We start from the raw sequence: 15,316 nt of genomic DNA on the forward strand, positions 1-15,316 counted from the left end.
TACCTGCTGCGCCACCGTGCCGCCCCAGTGTTGAATATATTTATATAAAATATAAAAAAATATGATTTACAAAACATTTTTGTTTGTGTTTGTTTTTGTGAACATATCTCTCATTACGGCCATTCTCGGAAAGAAGCATTGTTTTCACAGGACCCCAACTTATATTTTCACACCTCTTTGCTCATGAACAGCTCAACGTCTATTCACAACAGTTCATCAGGAGAAACCCAACAGCGTCCTAGTTGTAGGGGAGTATTTTATTTGATTACACACAGTATTTTAAATATAATCAAATCTATTATGTTTCTGGCAGCACAACTGAGGCAATGTGGCCTGCAGAAAATGATTACACCTCCATCGAGTTCACACTTCAACACCTACAGCCATAACATACCTTCCACAGTCTGCCTCAAGAGAATTCTCAGGCCTATGTCTTACAGCTTGCTCTTTTACTCAGTAACAGAAAAGGTGTCACATTCATAGTGTCTGATAATAAACCATGTGCTGCAGATGTTCAAGACCTTTAAGATTTACAACTGAGTTATGAGGCTTGATAAAAGGATGTTGATGCTGGTTCCAAATGCAAAGTGTCTTTTCTGCAGTTTCACACAGTAGAATGTCTGCACCGAGTTAATTTATGCAATAACCCACGGACCGTACAACGTCTGAATTAACTTGGTGTACTGACCTTACTGGGACAGGAGAGGCCGGCCGACCCAAAAAAAACCCCCACTGACCTGCCAGAGTATGAGTCAGGACTTTCCAACCAGACACACCAATCACAGAAGAATGTCTCTCTCTCTCTCTCTCTCTCTCTGTGTCTCTCTCTCTATCTCTCTCTGACCTGTTAAATTCTGATAGTGACACCACCAATAAGACGGGTCCATAAAGAAACTTGCAAACAATGTCTAAACATTGACACAGTAAAAGCCAACAATAGCGGAAACTAGGGGCGGACGATACGGCCCTAAAACGATATCACGATATTTTGCAAATAACAATATTTTTTGTGATATGACAATAAACTAAAAAACTACTTTTATTTTTATTTCAAGAACACAATTGCATCAAAATAAATATTAAATTAATATTAATTACACAGAGATTTATTTATCATTTTCAAACATTCAGAAGAAACAACAAAAAAAGTATAAATATTTGCTTTCTTCCACCGCAACTTCTAACGATATATCTGTCGCTGTGATGGACTCGGGTAATGAACGTATACCATAATAAGCACAAGTGCATGACATCACTACGTAAACACGTCAGACCATCAATATTATCACAATATATTTTTTAATAGTTATAAAAATGTGTGCGATATTATAATGAATGAAATGGCACAGCGCCAGCAGAAAACTGAAATAACTTTACTGAAAGGCCCAGAGTTCAGCTTGTCCTCGTCAACTTTCTTCCACGGGGCATCTTGCAGTATGAAGACTACAAAGGGATATTATATTCTAGTAGATCCAGAATAAAGCTCAATGACAATGCCGCCCCCTTGTGGTCATTATTGTAAGAGTCGTTCCAGGGCAAAATAGCCTATGGATCACTTTTGGTCTGCTTCATGTTCATCTGCATTATTTAGGCTATTCATTTATTCAGTGCCTTCATTTACATCTCATTAAAACACCAGAATAAAGAAGACCATTAACAGCCAATCGGACGGTGTTTTTGCTTCTTAGTACTTTCTATGCTGCCAATGAACATTGTGTAAATTCTAAGCCTAAATTATCACAGATCTTTATGTGGTTTCTGACACTGTGATAACCGTGTTGTAATGGGGTCCAAACATGATTCAGGTTCCTCTTATCGACATTAGCCTTAAACGCTCCATCACACGGGAAGCAAAAATTCAGACACCAAAAATGTAAATACAGAATAACTATTTTAAAAGGTGTAGGTTAGTCGTGCAAAGTTGTTTACATTGTCTTTGTTTGATATATTTATTTATTTGTTTGTTTATTTATTTATTTATTTACTCTAAGGTCAATGTACAGAGCAAAAATCAGAGATCACCACTCCATTTATATACAGCCCTTATTCCAAAATATTATCTGGGACACTGTGTGAAATACATGTAAATAAAAACGGATTTTTTTTAAAAACAGCAATTATTTGAAGACCACATGAAAACAACATTAACTCATTAGGAACTGATGGCAATAATGCATCTCAAAAATGTTGGGACAGGTGCAAAATGGTAGTCTCACACACACACACACACACACACATACACACACAAGAGCACAGAGGTTCACCTTATTTTTAAAAAGCCACAATTTTCAGCCCAAAATATCATCACAATATTCATTGAATCAGGAGTTAACATTTTTTCATGAAAAAGGCAGTAACTTGTAAATGGATGATGCTGAGAGTTGAACAGTGTTTATCTTAAAAACCGTACAATTTAAAAAGTGGGTCCAGTTTCCATAATCTTTTGACTAACAGTGCCCAAGCATCTCGTTCATACAATATCAGTGCTCACTGAAATACAGATATATTTGTAAAGCTTGGCTCGTCTGAGCCTGTGACCCACGGGCTTTTATTAACTCCAACTCCAACAGAGCCAGATCCTCAGGGTCCACAGGAACATTTTTATATCAAATCCAGACGCGTCAGACTAGAGTTCTGTGTGAACTGGACAGCTCTAAACCCAGGACTCTGAGCATTAACACTGCAGATATGAGCTCGTCATTTCACTGATCGTAATCCAAAGGGCATTCACTCTCTCTGTGTAGGGAGTAAGGAGCCATTTGGGATTCAGCCCGAACAACTACCACTCAACACTAAACACGGTCAACATTAAAATAAAGAAGAATGTGTGTGTTGTTGGCTCAGAAATACAGAACAAGTCAAACAATAACAAACAACCAATCTCCAATAAAAGGGGAGGAAAAAAAACCCTGAGGAGAATGTCATGGTCATAAAAACTACAAAGCAGTGAGTTATGTTCAGGTGTTTTCTGCGGAGAAGTGTGTGAAGACGCCAGAGCTCATAAACGTAGGAGGATGTGTGTCCCCTTCGTGTACTGTGTGCAAACCACAGATCTTCTTAATACCCCTCTAGTGTCTCCTAAACTAAAGTGAAGCTTAGATACTCCTCCTGAGCCAAAGAGCTCTGAAATGCTAAGGTTGTCCTCTTTGGTTTTAGTGGAGATCTTAGTAAAGGCTCACGTTTGGTAAACACAGGGCTGTTGTGACAAGTTCTGCACGTGCTCAGACCCAACTTTGACAGGTTTTTCATCACTATTCCATTTTCATCTGGAGCATTTTATATTCTTTGCTTACTGTTTCAAAGCTGAACATGGTCAATCATTATACACACACACACACACAATGATGGGCACTGATTATGTCTTTTGGAAACACTCTGATATGGAAACAGCGAATATAGTAGAACAGCGACACCTAGTGGCTATAGATCCCAATAACTGCAAACTGCCACAAAGTTCGGCCAAGCGTTTAACACTCAAATGTGTTTAAAACATACAGGGGTTGGACAATGAAAGTGAAACACCTGGTTTTAGACCACAGTAATGTATTAGTGTGGTGTAGGGCCTCCTTTTGCGGCCGATACAGCGTCAGTTGGTCTTGGGAATGACATACACAAGTCCTGCACAGTGGTCAGAGGGATTTGAAGCCATTCTTCTTGCAGGATAGTGGCCAGGTCTCTACGTGATGCTGGTGGAGGAAAACGTTTCCTGACTCGCTCCTCCAAAACACCCCAAAGTGGCTCAATAATATTTAGATCTGGTGACTGTGCAGGCCATGGGAGATGTTCAACTTCACTTTCATGTTCATCAAACCAGTCTTTCACCAGTCTCGCTGTGTGTATTGGTGCGTTGTCGTCCTGATACACGGCACCGCCTTCAGGACACAGTGTTTGAACCATTGGATGCACATGGTCTCACTGGTGCAGTGTGGAGTTAATGAAGATTGTCCACCAGGCTGCTCCAGTTTAGCCATGACACCTCCCACACTACAATGACAGGTGTTTCACTTTCACTGTCCAACCCCTGTAGATTCATCAAACACTTTTATTAGGATACACCTCCTTGTCTACTGTGTCTACTTGCACACAGAGGAATGTGACATCCACATCCATGCAGTGAACACACACACACAAGTAGCTTCATAGGTCCCCACCAATGTCAAGAGCTAATCTACGCCTTTGCCCTGAGGAAGTTATTCCACTGCCTTGTTTGGTTTGTTCATGCACTAAGAGTTTTTATATGAAGCTGCTTTGTGACCACGTCCTTTGTGAAAAGTGGTATAAAAATACAACGGAAAAAAACTAAATATGATGCATAGTCTCGCTGGTGGAATTATGGATTTAAACTGATAAAAGAAAAACAATTCACTACCATCATGATTCAGTTATTTACTCTGACAGGTGATTACTCTGAGGGGAATACTGTATGTTGTTTTGTATTTTTTCTCTTTTTATAAACATTCATTAAAATATTTTCACAGAAATGTTATTTTAAACTCACAAAGAAACAAAAAACTACATGGCTTTGTTGAGATTGGTCTGAATCTGAAATAAATCTGTACATGTTTGGGCCAGTTACGTTTGTTTGTTTGTTATAAATCCAGAATCAATATTCTTATTAATATTGGCTTAAGATTCACTGGGAACATTGGGTAAAATCCACTACATGAAACATATTTTAGAAATGATGATGCATGCTGCCTAAATGCTAACCAAAATGTATTAGGAATAAAACAATGGATCAAATCTTATTAATACATTTAATCTATCCATCCATTATCTGTAACCGCTTATCCAATTTTACGGTCGCGGGGGTCCAGAGTCTACCAGGAATCATTGGGCGCAAGGCGGGAATACACCCTGGAGGGGGCGCCAGTCCTTCACAGGGCAACACAGAGACACACACACATTCACACCTACGGACACTTTTGAGTCGCCAATCCACCTGCAACGTGTGTTTTTGGACTGTGGGAGGAAACCGGAGCACACAGAGAGAACACACCGCACTCCCCACAGACAGTCACCCGGAGGAAACCCATGCAGACACAGGGAGAACACACCACACTCCTCACAGACAGTCACCCAGAGGAAACCCACACAGACACAGAGAGAACACACCACACTCCCCACAGACAAGTCACCCGGAGGAAACCCACGCAGACACAGAGAGAACACACCACACTCCTCACAGACAGTCACCCTGAGCGGGAATTGAACCCACAACCTCCAGGCCCCTGGAGCTGTGTGACACTACCTGCTGCGCCACCGTGCCGCCCCACATTTAATACATACTGTAAGTTAGTTAAGATACTGGGAAACTGCAAGTACACATTTGGTGGGCTGTGTGTGCGTCATGTACTTTTTGATTTTATTGTTCATTATACACTCTCAGAAAAAGAAGTAAAAAAAAAAAAAAAAAAAGAGTAGAGGGACAGTACTGGGCACTAAATGTAGAAACAGTGTAAATGTACCTTTAAAAAGGTACAACAGTGGTTTTAAAATCCAATTATGTTCCGTAATTAAGGTCCTGGAGATGAAATGGGGGCAAATTAAACCAACACAATTTTAAAATCTACAATTATAATAGAATAAGTTACAATTGTGTTTCTTAATCAAAGTTATGACCCTTTGAGGGTACCATCAGAGAAACAGCAAAAGGTACCACCACAGTGAATTTTTCTGACGGTGTACTGCAGTTAGTTAATTCTGACCTCAGTGTCACTGACTGAAGTGTTTTATTGGCGTCAAAGTCCTATAAATGCCACATTCACAATTTTCAATTAAAAAAAGTGGAGTAAGTGTTTTTGAAGCCCAGTTCAAAGAAAACAAAAACAAAAAAAAAGAAAAACAAAGTGTCTCAGTCCGTTATGCTAGGCTCTAGCTCTCACACTCTCTCTCATCATGGCAAAGAAAATAAGAAAATGCATCTGAAATTTTTAGACAATGGCAGAAAACTCCAAACATTGAAAAGCATGAACCGTGATGATGATTTTACTCAATTCCTGCTCCATAGGTGGGTAACATGGTAACATTGATTCATTTTTGCTGTTTCTGATTACTTAATGTGAAAATGTCTCCAAATTCCAAACACAGCTAACTGCATGAAAGTAAACACAGAGCAAAAGTGCTACAAAACTAAACAGCTCAACTGACTCTGGGAGAATATAATCTTCTATAATAACAGGTCGATCTGGTCACGGTATTCAACTGTGCTACCATTAGTCAACAACACTTGGTTTGCACTTAATTAATAAAATTTAACTAGCATTAACTTCAAGTCTGTGGCAGTCACCAATGTTCTTAAAACAACATTCCACACTCCCCTTAGGGACCAGAACATTGTGGTTAAAACACTATACTGTACTTGCTGACTATCATCATTTTAAGTCAACTTTTCTCATCTTATGAAAACATGCATGTGAAAATGCCACAATTTTAAAGCAGTATTCATGATTATTTCTTGAGTAAATGGTCGTTCTCTGTGACACCTCGTGATCGAATATTGAATACTATGTGAAACAGCGTATGTAAAATGTGGTTATGCCAAATGGAGGCTAAACCAATAGGCTACTATTAACTGTCCAGAAACTTCTTAAAGGCTAAGCACCACGTAATGGACCTCCATAAATATTCCACATTATTGTAGTTACTGACAGATATAAGTATGAATTAAAATGAAAATAGCAGCTTAATTTGCTTTAAAACTGACAAATTCATTAAATTGACGGAAAAAACCGAGCTCTCTACGGAAATTCTCGAACGCGACCGTGACGTCACTGGTGGACAACAGCTGAACAACGCCGCGGTAAAACACCGTTATGACTGACTGTTATGACAGTATCTAGCTAAATAACCAACATTATTCATGACAATAGCCTAGCAATAAGCTAAACTCAAATGTAGAGGTACCGTTATTCTTGTAAATGTGATCGAAGTCGAACTCGAATTCCTCCGACACTATAAACCTCCGTAATGCAGCTACGTAGCTGAGTATAATCTGAGCCCCCGAGTTTAGCGAGTCAAGCTAACGTTAACTAACACCAACTAAAACAGGCGAAGTGAGTGTCCTTACCCTGTTTACCTCCATGTTACAGAGGCTCTTGAACACGCCCATATTGTTGGAAAAGCGCCAGGGACCAACGGTCTTTTAAACCTTATTCCTTGAATTAGTAAGAAATAACATGTTTTCTGACTATCAAAAAACACAGGAACTCAAATTCCACTGTATTTATTTGTTTGACACTTTCATAGAGCTGCTGCTTAGCCTTAACCTTTGACGTTTGTGGCTTATATGTGTTATAATACTCAACTCTCAAGAAGAACTAGGCAGTAATCAATACCGTCTATAAAAAGGGTATACAGGTTCAGGGCTGAGGTGACTCTGAGTCTATCTGACATGAATCACAAAAACAAGGCAGGAACATATCTTTGACAGGGCACAAGTCCTTCACAGAGCACTCACACTTACCAACCTGTGTTTTTGGACTGTGGGGAGCACCTGGAGGAAACCCCCTCTGACACGGACAGAACTCACAAAACTACTTAGACTACGAAAGGATTTGGATCCACGTTGTCAGCAGATGAGTGAGAACTGTTGACTGACCTAGTCTGATCTTTCTCTATGACTAGGTGAAGTTCAAATTGATTTCCTGACCGCTAGGTGGAGCTCACTACCCTTTAAAATAAAAAAAACTCCACGTTTATTGCCGTCAGAATAATACGAGCGGTGGAACCCGGTTTGTTCGTCAAATGAAAAAATAAGGCACCGTCATTAAAGTGCACGTCTTTATGTATAAATCCAGTCTTTATTTCAGGATCCTAAGATGCAAAGCCAATCCATAAAAACGCGCCTTATTATCGTAATTAACTACAGCAAGTGAAATCAGACAAAAAATATAATAAATTAATTAAAAAAAAAATAAAAAACACACTCCAATGCTTTTAGAATCAAGGGCGTAGATTTGCTCTTGACATTGGAGGGGACTACGGAATCAGATTTGTGCCAAGAAAAATCGCACAAAAAAATTTTCCCAAACGTAAAACTTAAAATTTGCAAACAAAATATCCAGCTCTGACCTTTGTGCTCCATGACTTTTGTGCGTGAGCTCTGAGTTCTGCGCGTGCGCTCTGCACAAAGTTTCGGCACAACGCTCTCGCGTGGGCGGGACTTCTCAGGGGTGCCTTTCCATTGGCTAATGAGTTTGAGTGACAACTCAGTGCCCAAGGCATTCGTTGCAGCTCAGCAGCGGAAAGACAGGAAAGATTTCAACATTAAAGAGTTTAATTTTACACAAACACGAATTCTCTTTGTACTTTACTGTTTTAAAACGATGAAATACCTGCAAACTCCGACAATCAATGTAGATATTGAGGTAATGTTCTGTCTAAAACAAAGCATTAAAGATTTCACTGTGAGTACAAACCTGTTTGTCCCTCATTACCAGATACTGATCTGAGGTAAATCCACACCGATGTTAATAATGTGAATAATTAATAAATCATTAATAATTATTAACAATAATGAATTATTAATAATAACGATGATCATTAATACTAAATGATAAACAAGAAGTCAAAATGTTCTAACACTATACAGTTCAAGCAAAACTAACCCTGTTTAAATATTATGAGAGAGGAAATTAATTAAATATCAGAGCTACTCAGCAACGTAAACGTTCATATGCGTTATATTCCGAATACACACGCTTGCTGCACTCACAGTCGTGAACAACGTTCAGGGCACTAAGTTGTCACTCAAAAATTCATTAGCCAATGGGAAGGCACCCCTGAGAAGTCCCGCCCACGCGAGAGCGTTGTGCCAAAACTGCAAAACTCAAGGATCAGGCGCACAAAACTCAGAGAGCACACGCAGAACTCACGCACAAAAGTCATAGCTGGATATTTTGTTTGCTAACTTTTACGTTTGAGATAATTTTTTGTGAGATTCTTTTTGGCACGAATCTGATTCCATAGGGGATCCCATCCCACTCTTTGCTCCGTGAAAAAAAAGCAACAACAACAATATACTATATATGCTATTCTACGTGTTTTAAAACTATTCTGAATCTCAATTGGGCGGCACGGTGGTGCAGCAGGTTAGTGTCGCAGTCACACAGCTCCAGGGACCTGGAGGTTGTGGGTTCGATTCCCGCTCCGGGTGACTGTCTGTGAGGAGTGTGGTGTGTTCTCCCCGTGTCTGAGTGGGTTTCTTCTGGGTGCTCTGGTTTCCTCCCACAGTCCAAAAAAAAAAAAAAAACACACGTTGGTAGGTGGATTGGCGATTCAAAAGTATGTGTGAGTGTGTGTTGCCCTGTGAAGGACTGGCGCCTCCTCCAGGGTGTGTTCCTGCCTTGCGCCCAATGATTCCGGGTAGACTCTGGACCCACCGCGACCCTGAACTGGATAAGGGTTACAGATAATGGATGAATCACAATTTAATTCATGAATTATATAATGTTAAATCAATATTGAAATAATGACTGATAAAGAAGTAGTTTAGACTTCAGTTTACTTTGGCCATAGTGCAAATGAAACAGCTCTTATACATCAGCAATAATAAAATAATAAAAGCAGACGGAGCACTGCATAATCTCCACAAAACAAACAAAAGACGATTGTAGCCTGCTGTGCGCCAAAGCCTAGCATCGCCATTAACGTTATGATGATGGACACATTTCATTAGCGAACTTAACTTTTAACTTTCCAGCTACGGATAGTGGCTCTAATCCTGATCCAGTCCGGGTTCTGTTTGTGATTCTAATCTCTGACGTGTCAGTTATTTGCGGCCGCACCTTATGGAAGCAAATCGGTCTCATCAGAATTTGAAATAATACCACCTTTGAATTTGTAGCACAACATATCACACGCTCTCTTCACAGGGCCATTACAAAAAATACTCAGTAAAATGTCTTCATCTTCAGGACATCAATAGTCTGTTATATTGTGTCTTTACTGAGCCTTTCAGATTTTTGATACACTTTTAAAATAAAGAGATAATATCCGCGGAAGCTAAACGTGTAGTTTTTCCACGGTATGGAAGATGTGTTCGTATTTCGCCATCTAGCGGCGACAGAATGCAACTACTGCACCATTTAAGGTGAAAGAGAAAATCCTCATGAATCGATTGCTCATCCTTGGTGACCCGGATGTGTATCTGAATTTTTTTGTGATCTCGTAATTTGGTTCTGAATTTCGTCTATCGTATTTGAGCAACTTCGAAATATATTGTTTGAATTTTTTTATCTGAATTTATTAACCTTGAATAATAACAGTGAAAACGTGTTCTTGAAAATTCACGAGTTCTCTCAACTGACTTAACGGTCACTCCACTAGCGCCGCTGCAGTCTTTTCGGTTCTCTGACTCTTCAGCTGAGTAAGAGTTGGAGTTTTGTTAATTTATCTGTTTGCACGATATGAACTTCTTAAGAACACAGTTAAGACACTTCTTAATACTTTCAAAATCAGTTGGGTGGTATGAAGTTTTTTTTAAGAGGGTGTCCCTACCCGATTTTTGGACGGCGCATGCGCTGACCTAAACACATTTAGCGTATAGCAGCAAAGAGACTGTTCTCCAAAGAAAAGAAGAGCTTTGTCTTCAAGAGTGAGGGACTTTGTTCCTTTAAACATGAGTTAGCCTTTCCACATTCTCCTTTACAGTTTTAAACAACTGGAGACTTCTGAAATTTGTCAAGAGGAATTAATTGAGGCTTTTATTTACTTAATTCTCCCAGTTATTTTGGTTAATTAGCTACTTGGGTTAATGGAGTTCTCAGGGTTTCACACATTTAGAGTTTATTAAACATAAACCTGACCTAAATTAAGAAATGATTATTCAAACATTAAAATAATCCATAGATTAATTGATTATTAAAATGGATGGTTGTAATTGACTACACAAGTTGATTGATTAATTGCCATTTAAACTTATTTACGTTTATTGATTTAGGCTGAATGAAATGACAAAAGTCATTTTTAATGCTACACATCGATTGCTGTAAAATGTTCTTTCTTTCTTTATTTATTTATTTTTCTCCCACAGTTGGTTATTCAATGAAGAGAACAGTCCTTTGCCAACGTCTCTGCCGGCTCCCTGTGTCTGTCCATTGCCTGTCCTTTTGCTCGGAACGCTGCTCTTTCTTGCCTTAGTGCTCCTGTCCGTGCTGTTTTATCAGAACAGAGCACTCAAGAGGTAGAAATTCAGAAGTCTACAGTCCATCCAGCATTGTTTTAAGCGTATTTAGTACTTCAGTCTGTCTTCAGTCTTCCACTGACCTGGCTCCATGTTTCTGTCTCTCGCAGTGCTCTCTAAGAGGAAGTGTAGGACTGAGGCAGAGTATGAGGAGATGACCACAGATACGTCACAAAAAGAATCTATTCGGAGGTGAGTGACATGTGGAGCGTTGTACATGGGGTTATTTCTATTCAATTAAAACTCTCTCTGTAGTCATTTCTTGAGTACAGCTTTCTCAGTGTATTAGTAAATGAGGATAGTTTCAGTGAATGGTGGAGTTAGAGAAGGTTTACATGAAGCTTAGTGCGTAATTGTGATGATACTAACAAAATTATAAAAACAAAATGCAATGACATGCAAATAATTTAAGCCAAATATTTCTGAATTGGCCAAGTACAGGTTCAGCAGTCTTCCCCGTGAGTGTGGAGCCTACAGAACTAGACTGAGAGACCATTTAAAGGCCTTTGCAGGTGTTTTGAGTTAATTCACTGATTAGAGAGTGGCAGCAGGTGTCTTCAATATTGAACCTTTTCACAATGTTCTAATTTTCTGAGAAACTGAATATGGGGTTTTCATTAGTTGTCAGTTATAATCATCAAATTAAAAGAAATAAACACTAAATAAACACACTCTCAGCTGTAGTATTCCCTGTTTTTGTGCAATAACATTTTAAACATGGTACAATTGCATAAATATTAGGCCTCAGAGACATGTCTTAAGTAAATCCCTCCCTCTCTCTTGCACTTGCTCTCTTGTGCTCAAATTATTGGTTTCGACCAAGGGCATAGAATTGGCGTTGGGTGGAAGTGGCGTGTCCTCACCAATAATTTGTTCCCTTCCAAAAAACAAAAAAGGATCTGTCAACATCTCATTAACCTAGAGTTGCAGAAAGGGTTAATTCAAGGTTCTCTATCTCCCCGTAACACATATCATAACACACATATAACACATATGGCAACTGTGACTGACTATGCCTTTCCGCGCTGTCACGTGAGACTCCATAGCTACGTTTGGTTGTTAGCAGCGCCAGAACTGACAGGAAAACTGACAGGAAATCATCATAACGTTAATGGCGATGCTAGGCTTTGGCGCACAGCGCACAGCAGGCTACAATCGTCTTTTGTTTGTTTTGTGGAGATTATGCAGTGCTCCATCTGCTTTTATTATTTTATTATTGCTGATGTATGAGAGCCTTACTCCCAATGATTCCAGGTAGGCTCCGGACCCACCGCGACCCTGAACTGGACAAGGGTTACAGACAATGGATGAATGAATGAATGATGTTTAAGACCTGTTTCATTTGCACTACGGCCGAAGTAAACTGAAGTCTAAACTACTTCTTTATCAGTCATTAGTTCAACATTGATTTAACATTATATAATTCATGAATTAAATTGTAAATTGTGATTTAGAATAGTTTTAAAAATATGTCGAATAACAGTAGTATATCAGTCCTTTTTATCGTTTTTTTTTTTTCAAGGAGCGCAGAGGGGGGAATAATTTCTGTCCACACCAATGTCAAGAGCAAATCTATGTCTTTGCTGGGGACGGTTCAGTAATCGCTATAAACTGGTGGGGACACGTCACTTCCCTCCGTGCTAATTCTACGCCCTTGATTAGAATAAAAAATATCTGTGGAACATGATTGGCCGATTGAGGTGGAAGACAGACAGAGTGCAGTGGGGAGGACAGTGTTATCGTGAAGCAGAGAGGCGCTGTTTATTTTTTAAATTCAGATTTAGGATGTGTTTTCCATTTTCCGTAGTTACATTTTAATTTAGATACAGACACACTTCCATACTTTGGGAAATAACTTTTAAATTTAGACATTTAATGATGTCAGAACGGCGTGTCTTTAAGTAAAATAGGCTTCATTTCCCCTTTAAAAAAAACACTTTTGTCAAAGTGAATTCAGTGTGATACGGTAAACTATAAAATCAGTTCCTGTTTAATGGCAACAACTAAAATGATTGAAAAATGAAAATAAATACGTGTTTATTACAGAAACGCAGCAACATGACAATTCTGTACCACGTGGAATTGAAGTGTAATAAGACTCAAACATTAGATTTCAGTAGCTCCACTAACCCGTGTTATAGCAGTTACGATGGATCTGAAATTTGAATCAGAACAAACTGCTTCTCAGTGTATTTCAACTGACAGAGGAGACAAACATAAACCTGTGCCTGACTTTGGGAAAGATTATAGAATGACTCCTATATACATTTGACAATAGACATTGCAACATCAATTTATGTACTTTATTGAACAGAAAGGTAGACATTTCAGTGGAATCTGTTTTTGTTGTTTGTTTTTTGTCATCCTTAATATCATCTTTAATTAATATTTATATAAAATACAGAATAGTTTTAAAAATCCACATCGGCTCCTTAGGTTCTACAGCAATATGATGAACACTGAGAATTTCCACTAGAGTTACTTCGCAGGTTTTTTCAAGGGGGCTTTTTTATTATTTACATGTATTAGACTGGGGCTGTAGGTGACAAAATATCTCATTTACAAGTGTTTCTTACGTACAGTACATGTGTTGTTCACGTCCACATCCGAGTGAAATTTACTGATGCTAAATCACAGCTTAGGAATGACTCTATTAAAGAAACTGGTGGGATATCACATGTAGTTCCAGCTGAAGAACATTAGAGAACGACTGTTTACTGTAAGGGCGGCACGGTGGCGCAGCAGGTAGTGTTGCAGTCACACAGCTCCAGGGGCCTGGAGGTTGTGGGTTCGATTCCCGCTCCGGGTGACTGTCTGTGAGGAGTGTGGTGTGTTCTCCCCGTGTCCGCGTGGGTTTCCTCCGGGTGACTGTCTGTGAGGAGTGTGGTGTGTTCTCCCTGTGTCTGCGTGGGTTTCCTCCGGGTGACTGTCTGTGAGGAGTTGGTGTGTTCTCTCTGTGTCTGCGTGGGTTTCCTCCGGGTGACTGTCTGTGAGGAGTTGGTGTGTTCTCCCCGTGTCCGCGTGGGTTTCCTCCGGGTGACTGTCTGTGAGGAGTGTGGTGTGTTCTCCCTGTGTCTGCATGGGTTTCCTCCGGGTGACTGTCTGTGAGGAGTTGGTGTGTTCTCCCCGTGTCCGCGTGGGTTTCCTCCGGGTGACTGTCTGTGAGGAGTGTGGTGTGTTCTCCCCGTGTCTGCGTGGGTTTCCTCCGGGTGCTCTGGTTTCTTCCCACAGTCCAAAAACACACGTTGGTAGGTGGATTGGCGACTCAAAAGTGTCCGTAGGTGTGAGTGTGTGTGTGTGTCTGTGTTGCCCTGTGAAGGACTGGTGTCCCCTCCAGGGTGTATTCCCGCCTTGCGCCCGATGATTCCAGGTAGGCTCTGGACCCCCCGCGACCCTAAATTGGATAAGCGGTTACAGATAATGGATGGATGGATGGATGTTTAATGCAAAGGGTGGGTTGTTAGCAACAGCACAGTCCAAATACTCATTAAATACATGGTCTTGGAACGCATCCTCCGCGAAAAACGAGGGGTCACTGTAGTGAACAACTAGAAAACAGGAAAACGTAAAGCATGAATGATTAAACAGCTTCAGAGGATGTGAGTGATCTGGTTCAGAACACCATTCTTTCCAAGTTATTACTGATTAGATCAGTGAGATTGTTCTAAACAAAGGGAGAGTAGAAAAAACAGCTTCTGTCTTGTTCCTGGGTATTAATTTTCCATGTGTGTGTCAGAGACTGCTGGTGTTCTTCCAAATGTAATTAACTGGGATTTAACCGGAAGCAGTCCTTCAGAAGGTGGAATTACTGATGATGTTGTTACACTGCGAAAATGTCTATATAATAAAGACTCATCAAGATATAAACATGTGGATATTCACCATCCTGCAAATGTGCTCTGGGTTTTCAGAAGAAGAAACACCTTTATTGATCTCCTTAGGGAAATTACTTCTGCGTTTGACCCATCCATGGGAGTGAACACACCAACACACACTAATGAGCAATTCTTCACAAACACTAGGGGCAGTGAACACATGCACACCACCGGAGCAGGGGGCTACCATCCACCTCGGCACCTGGGGAGCAGTTTGGGGGTTGGGTGCCTTGTTCAAGGGTTCAACTTTTCCCCC

The 15,316-nt window shown here is 40.0% G+C and overlaps 2 long non-coding RNA genes across 3 annotated transcripts in view; one reads left to right on the plus strand and one right to left on the minus strand.

The window, feature by feature from the left end:
* The window catches only part of LOC136664926 (uncharacterized), a 48,526-nt gene extending 40,867 nt beyond the window's left edge, over positions 1–7,659 (minus strand). For both annotated transcript variants that reach the window (XR_010795190.1, XR_010795189.1), the window contains exon 1: positions 7,470–7,659. This is a non-coding gene — a long non-coding RNA (uncharacterized lncRNA). The remainder of the gene's footprint in view (positions 1–7,469) is intronic.
* Positions 7,660–10,174: 2,515 nt separating this feature from the next.
* Positions 10,175–15,316, plus strand: part of LOC136664690 (uncharacterized) — a 32,027-nt gene continuing 26,885 nt past the window's right edge. The window contains exons 1-3 of the long non-coding RNA XR_010795169.1: positions 10,175–10,369; positions 11,036–11,185; positions 11,296–11,377. This is a non-coding gene — a long non-coding RNA (uncharacterized lncRNA). The remainder of the gene's footprint in view (positions 10,370–11,035; positions 11,186–11,295; positions 11,378–15,316) is intronic.

This window comes from Hoplias malabaricus, chromosome 13, assembly GCF_029633855.1.
Source record: "Hoplias malabaricus isolate fHopMal1 chromosome 13, fHopMal1.hap1, whole genome shotgun sequence".
In the NCBI taxonomy this organism is placed as follows: domain Eukaryota; kingdom Metazoa; phylum Chordata; class Actinopteri; order Characiformes; family Erythrinidae; genus Hoplias; species Hoplias malabaricus.